The following is a 9,080-nucleotide window of genomic DNA, read 5'->3' as shown; positions in this document are numbered from 1 at the left end:
AATATTTAATGCCATGATCATGCTGAGCAATGTCTACAAAGCCATTGTTTTTCTACTGACAGGTGTAATTGCAGCTAGGACAGAGAAGAGCAGTAAAGAGAAGACTATATTAATGGGGACATGATTTTATGATGTCAAAGAAGATCTGGGACTCTGTATTTTGTGACAAAAAAAATGTAACTTCCATACTTAGTTCTGAGTCAAATGCAGATGAGGTAAATGTGTCTGGATTCCAGAGTTGTAAATCGTACATCACATAGCAAATGAAAACTTGTATTTTTCTAAGATGTTTTCTGTTTCTAGGACCTCTGGTTTGGAAATAACATGAGTATACGACCCAAAGTTTGATGTGTTGGAAGCTTAGTGTGTCCAGCTTGAGGACATTCAGTATTCAGCTTGACAGATCTTTAAACCATGAGTGCATTAGAGGCACCCATCTTGATGGAATCACTCATAAAGCAGGACACAACTTGTGCCACATTGTGATGCATGCTGTCTTGAAGGAAGATCAAAGTTGGTACAGTAACATTCCCTCCTCCAACTAAATAAACTCTCTAATGCCCATGATGACTACAGACCAGCTTCATGATTCAAATGTAATATCCTCTGAAACATGAGGGGAGCACTGATGTAACCTTTCTGCCTCAGAGAAAGGAAAACAGTCTTACCTTCACCTTCCTCACTGGTGGATCTCGCTGGTCCCTTGGTGAAGTTGCACTGTTAGCAGTTTTAGAAGATGCTAGGAACAAAGAAAGTGACTGCTCAATTCACAGGAATTATTATTATTTATAGGAGATCTTTTCCTTGATTATGGATAAAATGCATTTAGTTGGCATATATTACTAAACCTAATTGAACACTATCGTTGAGGTTGTTGCTGGACTTCCGAGGAAGGGAAATTAAGGCCAGAGAGATGACCTGGAAAGAAATGAAGAGACATGAACAGATTTTTTCCTTCTATAGCAATGGGAATTTATAGCATTGTAAACAGACCTGTGACATATGGTGTAAAGATGAAATAAATCTTTCCCAAACTGTACTTTTATAATACTTGTTCTAGGGAGGTCCAACAGTCTGGCTGGGGATCCATCATATTTAAACCTTTTAAACCCTCTGTGCCTGATTCTCTCAGGCTACCATGCATTTTCCAGGTTCAATTTCTTTGTCCTCAGTCTTACATCAAATGCCTTTACCGCTGAGCCATGTCACTGGCCCCATAAAAAATTTTATGATAAAAATCACACAGTACATCCAATCCCTGAGATGATTTTGAGCTACAGGGTAATTGCCCCTCTATTCAGGCTCAGCTGGCCACCAGTAGACAATTACCTATGTCCATGTAGTAAAGGTCTGATCCACCTTTATTAGAGATTCAATTGCCTATTCAAGGTACAAACCTGTTCTAAGAGAGTTCTTTGCTGTTCTCTCCTAGTGACCTTTTCAATCTCATGAGCTATGTGAGAGTGAGCCATCTTGTGATGGAGGAAATATCTAGGATACCCAGGACTGAGGCTGAAGAACATGTATGGGAGTTAGTCCACATTGCCTGGACAATGTCTTCCAGTACACAGAATCACCAATAAAGGAAACCGGTGGATTGGACCACACAGGCCTCCATGGCATGCCAGACCAAGACACATGGTAATCATGAAAGAGAAGAAGCTGGGAAGGATAGGGGCCAGGAGTACTAGGAAGGGAGACTGAAAGCTGGGGGATAGAAGTAGAATACTGTGTCAGTCACACACAGTTCAGAATCAGGTAGAAACTGTGAATTCACCCTACAGATATAGGATATGAAAAGGAGCCCAAAGCCACCTCAGAATGAGAGAATCCATAGAAGCAGATATACTTCTCATGAGCCTAGTTTGTGAGCCTACTGAGGACATGGCAGTGAAGTCACTGAGAGGACAGAGACTCCTTAGATCAAATTTCATGTCCCTAGGAAAGATGACAAATGTCAGACCATGCCAAGTGGGTGGGACTCAAGTACCGACAGCACAAGGGACAGACACATCCTATGGTTGCCTACACAGCTAATCCCCTCATGTCTATATCCTTTAATCTAAGGAATAGGGGCAGTATTTTACAGAATTCACAAACTCAGTCTCTGTATCTTGGAGGATGAAGTAAGGATGCCTCTAAAAGCATCAAGGATGGGTCTGAGTATAGATCCGTTTCCCCCAATCATCCATTAATTAAAGGGTCCAAGATAGAAATCAGCCTGTAACCTGCCTTGACTCAGTCACCCAGTATGCCAGTTAAAGTTAAGGAGCATAGACTGCTAAAAGCTGAAGACACAGGTGAAGCCTTTACTTTTCACGACATCGATAGCGTTGCAATGGGGTCACACCAGAGTAACCTACTATTTATTTATCAGTCTGTGAATGTCCTTTAACGAGGGACTAAATGGTCAGTAGAGGAACAATTAGGCACTCCTACAACATCCCACTGGACCTAGGGAAAGTATCTGCTTATTCTGCACCACTAGGATCTTTAGTTATATATTTATATTTTAGTGCACAGGAAGAGGTGGTCTCTTCCACCAGAAAGACTGGGTTTATCATAGATTGAAACACCAAACTGATCACTACCTTTTGGGGACACTGTGATGGTACAAATGTCAAGATGATAAGGGCCATGGCAGTAGAGCATTATCTTGACAGGGTTAACTGAGAAGTGGTATTGTTCCTGGGGCTGAGATCCACAACTGTAAAGGGAGAAGGTGAGCAGAGCATAAGCCTCCTTTGCCTTATTCATGTTGCATTGAACCTGTGCCTCAGGCTCCTGGATCTATGGGTTCTCAGCAAATATGCACACCACACTCATGATAGCATGACAAAATGATCACTCCACCTTTGGCATGTTTTAGTCAGTATTTCAGCCAACAAACTGGGAAAGGCTTAAATTCCATTGAGAGCTACTTAGCATTAGACATTTGGTACTGACAAATGCTAAAAAGCATTAAGTGTTAAAAGTCTGCCTTCAAATGACAGAGCCAGAAGCAAAGAGTACTTAAAGCTTAACCATATAACTAGACTACCATGATGCCTTTGGAAGAGGAAAAGCAATGTAATCTTGTGTCATTTCCTTGTTGGTACTGTTCTTTCCCATAAGCACAGGGTGTGGCACACTACTCAGGGAGCCACTCCACTTGGGACAGTCCAGAAATGCTGTTTTCTATTTCAAAATTTGTCCTAATTGTTTCCGATTTTGAAAATTACCATGTCAATCTTGAGACTGCTTACACTGAGTTCATCTACATTAAAGGTTTCTGGGAGAAAGTAATAGAGAGGTGGTTCACCTTTTCCTGCCTGTACCAGCTGAAGTGACAATGACAGAGAGAAGACTGACTTTACCTCTCCGACGTTTATTGTTACTTAGTGACTGCAACATCTATCTATATTCAGTTCATTCACATTAAAGGTTTGTTGGAGAAGGTAATAGGGTGGCTTACCTATTCCTGTCTTCACTAAGTAAACTAACAGTTTGAGTTCATCTTTGCCATGCTTTTTGTTGCTCAATGACTGGAAAAGGTGAAGTTAATATTCATTCTTAAATTGTGTGGCTAAATTTCAACTGGTGAACTGTGCAAATTAACATTATCTAAATAGAAAAGGATTCTAAGGTTGTCATCTCCCCCCTCTTAGTGTACAATAATTTCCTGCAACTGCTATATATCTCCCAATGAAGTTATTGCCTTTCAACACTTCCTTCTGTTTTACTCTGTAGTCTTTCTATGGAAGTGCCAGCTTGGACTTGAGATCCTTAATCAACATCTTCAATAGCAGTATGCTTCTGGTGGTGTCTATCCAAGATATTGGACACTGGTAATGTATTAACAGCAAACAGTTTTGTTAACTTCATCCTAGGAAAACAGAGGAAACCAGTAATGTTCTTTTTTGTACATTGTATCTCATGACCATATACAAGCACTGTCATCAGAGTCACAGTGGTGTTTCACAAAAATCACTGAATGCACTGCATACTTCAGCATGTATTACACTGATGATATAGGCAATTCATAAATTTATGTCACTGTGACAGTGTTAGAGAAGACCCACTTTACTGTGTTAAATTGACTTTGTACCTGATTAGCAGCATTCAAATCTCTCTTAGAGTCACATAAACACAGCAAAATTAATAAACTCCCTCATTTCTCTGTGGTCTTAACTATATACTATGAGACCTCTCAGTCCAAAATATAGATATACAAGTATATATTCATCCATTCATATACCCATCCATCCATACACACACATGTACAAACACACATACACACACGCAGGTTTTACTGAAAGGAGCCAACCAAGTCTAGCTCAAATCTAGTTCACAACCAACGTATGTCAATGTAGCACACAGTCTCTGACCTGCACCACATTGTGGGCTGCTTTCTTTCCTACTTGCTAATCGTCTGCAGGCAGGTGAATTGCACTGTCCCAGCCTTCTGAATACTGTGGGAGGTGTGGCAGTCTTGGGGCATTCCTGTCACTTTGATTTATTGCAGCCAGATGTTGGAAATCTGGACACTCTTCTGTAGAGATTATTGTGCCCGTAGATGGTGTTAAATGCAGTGGCTGTACTGCATGTGTAAAGACCCTCATCACTTATTCTGAGCCTTGGTTAATTCACTTGCTTAGGAAAACACAAATCAAACTACTATATATGGCTGTGGTGAGCTTCAAACACACTATTATAGGTAAACTGCGAATATTAATTTTATTCTTAAGTTTAAAAAAGTCTCCCAGAACAAGGACAGAGTCTGGGCTGGGTCCCCCATAGCTGACAAGGTAGCTCTAATCCTGATTTTTTTCTCAGCAGTTTCCCTGGGAATTGGGTTAGTGATATAGATATCTGTCTAGCTAAAATAAGTTTAGACACAGCCTGGTGCACAAAATCTCAAACTAAGGAGGTCACAACAGGATGCAGCTACTTTAGACAGATGCCTATGATTTCTTACTTGAGGCATCACTTTTTTAAAATCAAACTCCCAACTGCAAATTGATAGATGTGTTTTTCTTACTGTGGTGAACTAGACAAAAGACAAGCAGTATTCACACAATTCACATCTAAAACATGTCTTCAGTGACTCCAGAATACATACCACATTGGGGTTTTGTAGGCTCCACCTGCAATACACAGGAAAGAAAACAGTGTGAGCTTGAATTATGGTGGGTTCTGTTTGTACAACTTCTTGGTTTACTTGTTTGCCAGGTATTATTATACAAAGGACTGCCAAGTCCTTGGGTGGAAGATTCTGGATTAGTATATCACGTGATACTGACACAGAATGGCTCAGCATGTCTGATTTGTGACAAAAAAACCAAAACAAACAAACTAATAAAAACTAGTATGTTTCCCACTTTTGCTGACCTTGAGGCCATATCTGGCAAACCTGTGTGTTTGGCCTCCACTGACGGTTCAGCTAAGCTACATTACACACATGACAGAATAATTTACATCTGTCTATTATGATATTCATCTCTTTTATGGAACACTCCAATAATGTGCACACATCCTCATGTCTTAAAGTTCTCGGCACCTAGACATCCCCATACTGGGACATATGAGGCTTCTACCACATATGTCTTTGGGGAACATAACCAAATTCAACCTAAGCCAGAGGCTCTAGAAGTCATAAAAGGGGGTTTCCTTACATTAACATTGAAACCCACAAGGATGATAAGCCTATCAACTTCTAAGTGAAATTTGCATTCTTTTGTCTAAAGTAGAACATCATTCTCCCAAAGACACATCCCCAGTCAAACTTGCTTCTTGACATAAGCAAGTGTGAATGTTCTGTCCAATCACTAATCTGGTATAATTCTGTTTCCCCTTCTTCCTAAATATACTATTTCATGCTCTTGATAACCTAATCAAATTTATTTTTCAAGTGTGATAGTCATTGAAACATAGGGAATAATAATTAAACTAACTTTTGTCTCTTACATAAAGCAAAGAAACTTTTTACCTCCAAGAAGGTCTCTGGACACGTTTGTTCACCAGTTGAGTAATATGGGATAATTGCATGTTCTATAGGAACAACTAGAGGAACAGAAAATAACTGTCAGCTCATGGTACATTTATTCACCCAAGCCATCCTTCCTTGACATGGATAAAAGTGTATGTAACCAGCACATGCCATTAATTAGATGATTACTGGACTGTCTTCCTGATAGCAAATGTAGGCAAAGATTTAAAAAATATAAAAACAGAGTCTTCATTTTCTGCTTTCTATGGGAATGGGAATCCAAAGCAATATGAGAATGGTTTCAATATGTAACTACTGAGTGCATGTTTCAAAAACTTTTATACATTTATTCAGTTTGGGAGGTAGCACATCAGAGGACAATGTTTGGTGTCTAGTTCTCTCCTTCCACTATGTGGGTTCTGGAATTAGACTCAGAACACCAGGTCTTGTGACAAGCACTATTACCTACTGAAATATCTCACTCTGCCAAGCAAAATAAATCTCACAATTAAACCACATATCACCATCAATTCCTGAGATCATTTTGAACCCTAGAAGAACTGACAATTATTCAATATATCTCACAAGCATATTTCAACCTCCATCAACTGATACATTCTGATTCTCGCATTCATCATAAAGAACATAGAATTTTAGCTTTGGTATCAAACATTTTACTGGGGAAGTGAATTTAGTATAAGGCATATGGTGTAACTGTATTTATCTATTCATCTTTTGACATAGAACAATAATTTACTGAAGAGTGGAAATTAGTAATAAGCATGCTGTGTCTTGTTTCTCCTTCGAGTCTTTATTATTCTATAAACTTTTGTAATCATGTGTTTTGTGGGATCCAATTTAAAACCAACAGTGATGGGGGAAAATAAGTGTCTGGATCCCTTTGACCACTCAAGTCCTTTAATATAGCTACACATGAGAATTGCTTCAGGGGTGATGTATACTCATAAAACTGGGTAGATATTCAAGATAACATGTGTATCACTCTTTCAGGGTGTGTAGCTCAAATATCTCTGCACTTCTAAGAGCCACATTCGTATTGCTCTTATACAAGGACCACATTTGTATTGACATTAGATACCAATTAATGATCTCTTCATCTGTAATTGGCTTTAGGCCAGGTATGAAGGTGGGTGTCCCAAACCTAAGAATCTGGTACTTCCTTATGATGATGATTAGTATGAAATGTGACACTGATGTAGCAATACCTGTCCTGGGCTAAGTGACCATGCATGGACTCTATGTCATAATGTAGGTAATGCCTAGGACTTCTATAGACTTGCAGATATCCTGACATGTACAAAGAAGATAGGACTTCTTGATTGGTGAGTAAGGTAACATTTTAGAGACTCAGGATAGTGGGCAATATGTCTAAGTTCACATCGAGGCTTTTCCATCTAAGAGCACATTCACCAGTGTGTGTGTGTGTGTGTGTGTGTGTGTGTGTGTGTGTGTGTGTGCGCGTGCGTGCGTGCGTGTGTTTTATTCCACCCCAGGAATTCACATAGTCAATAAAGAAAAACAAGTATCTGGGCTGTTGTTAAGTGATTTCAATGACAGTGATCTAAGCAGTATCAACACTCAGGAAGGTTAGTTATTTTAAAATGTCCTGCTATCTAAAGCCCCAAATTTTAAATGCCTAGGTCACTCTTCTTCTAATAATATATGATTGCTAGTCCTAAGAGCCTACCTTTCAAATTTGCCAACCTCTATTAAAAAGAAGTAAATATTTTAAAATGATGTCTATGTTGCCCTAAGTACACAATCAATGTCCATGCCTTAAAAATCATTGTTTTCCAAAGTATTCTAGCTGCCTTAAGCATAGGCAGTGAATCCCTGTTTAATGAAATGAACCCTAGATTCTTTGACAGATTAACATTACATATTAAAACGTCTAGTATTAAAAGAACATTGACAACCTAAAATCTTAATTAACAGCTCTCCAAAAATGTGAGCATCTCTACATTTAGGTTTTGATCAATTCATGAAGACAGCTATAGCTCAGCTTTGTGAAAGAGCTCTGAAAGCAGGTCAGGATAACTAAATCACATAACACATGAAAACAGAAATAAGAGTTAACATGTCTCTTCAGAGCTGTGGTTCTACATACACAGAAACACAATTACTCTTTCAAACAATTCTTTTTGTTCAACATATACACACTCTTTATACTCATTGATGATTGCAAATTGATATCAACTCTCTAGTTAGTTCATCAGTCTCTATAATTCACCTCAGTCCTTACTTCCTTACTTCATGTGCTGAAATAGTGATCACGCATTCAGAACAAAACAATCACATTACAGTGTGAAATTTATCACAATATTTCTAGTACTATGAGTCACCCTGGTTTTCTAAGATTACTAATTTCAATACAGAGAACCAAGTACTTATTGCATAGTATATTTATGAAATAACATTGCAGTATTTATATATAGGTATATCTACTAAGGACAAACTTGAGGGAGGGAATATGAATTTGTATTATGTATATGTATATGTATATATATATATCACCCACATATACATACACATTAAATTATAGTCAATTTTTTCATAGAGAATATAATACACACAATACATAATAAAACATAGTCCTAACAATACAGAAGTTATAAAAGAAGATATTTTGAGAAATATTTGCTAGTCTAATTGAAGGAGTACTCAATGACTAGTAATGACATACCTCGACTGTTACAACAGTTCCCCATTATACTCTAATTCCAACACAATTATCACTCCACAATTTATAACCACATACTCTGAGGAAATTCTCAAAGTGTACTGGCATTCAGAACTGAGGCATGACTATATCTAAGAACGTGTCAGCAGAGTGTCATAGAACTCGCATAGTGAACTCATAATCCAATACATTCTATGACATCTAACAGCTGCTATCTAGTCAAATCTGCTCATGTACTCCAAGACTACAAGGAGGGTTATTATAAATGCCAGTGTACTTTACTAAGGATGACCAACTCCAAAGTAAATACCTCCCTGCCCCACACAAAGCTTGCCCTCAAGAAAATGGACGTAAACAACAGAATTGTTCTGTGGTATCTGTTAAATGGCAGAGGAGTCAGCTACATATGAG

General features: G+C 38.4%; 1 long non-coding RNA gene across 1 annotated transcript; it reads right to left on the bottom strand.

The window, feature by feature from the left end:
* Positions 1-666: 666 nt before the first annotated feature.
* LOC121138250 lies at positions 667-8,760 on the bottom strand. The gene is made up of 4 exons (XR_005875376.1): positions 8,673-8,760; positions 5,969-6,042; positions 5,102-5,126; positions 667-739 (listed from the first exon to the last, which is right to left on the bottom strand). It is a non-coding gene; the product is annotated as an uncharacterized LOC121138250 (long non-coding RNA).
* Positions 8,761-9,080: the final 320 nt, after the last annotated feature.

This window comes from Mesocricetus auratus, unplaced genomic scaffold, assembly GCF_017639785.1.
Source record: "Mesocricetus auratus isolate SY011 unplaced genomic scaffold, BCM_Maur_2.0 contig_10106_pilon_obj, whole genome shotgun sequence".
NCBI classification, from domain to species: domain Eukaryota; kingdom Metazoa; phylum Chordata; class Mammalia; order Rodentia; family Cricetidae; genus Mesocricetus; species Mesocricetus auratus.
Note: the sequence above shows the minus strand (reverse complement) of the source record. Positions and strands in the feature narration are given on the sequence as shown.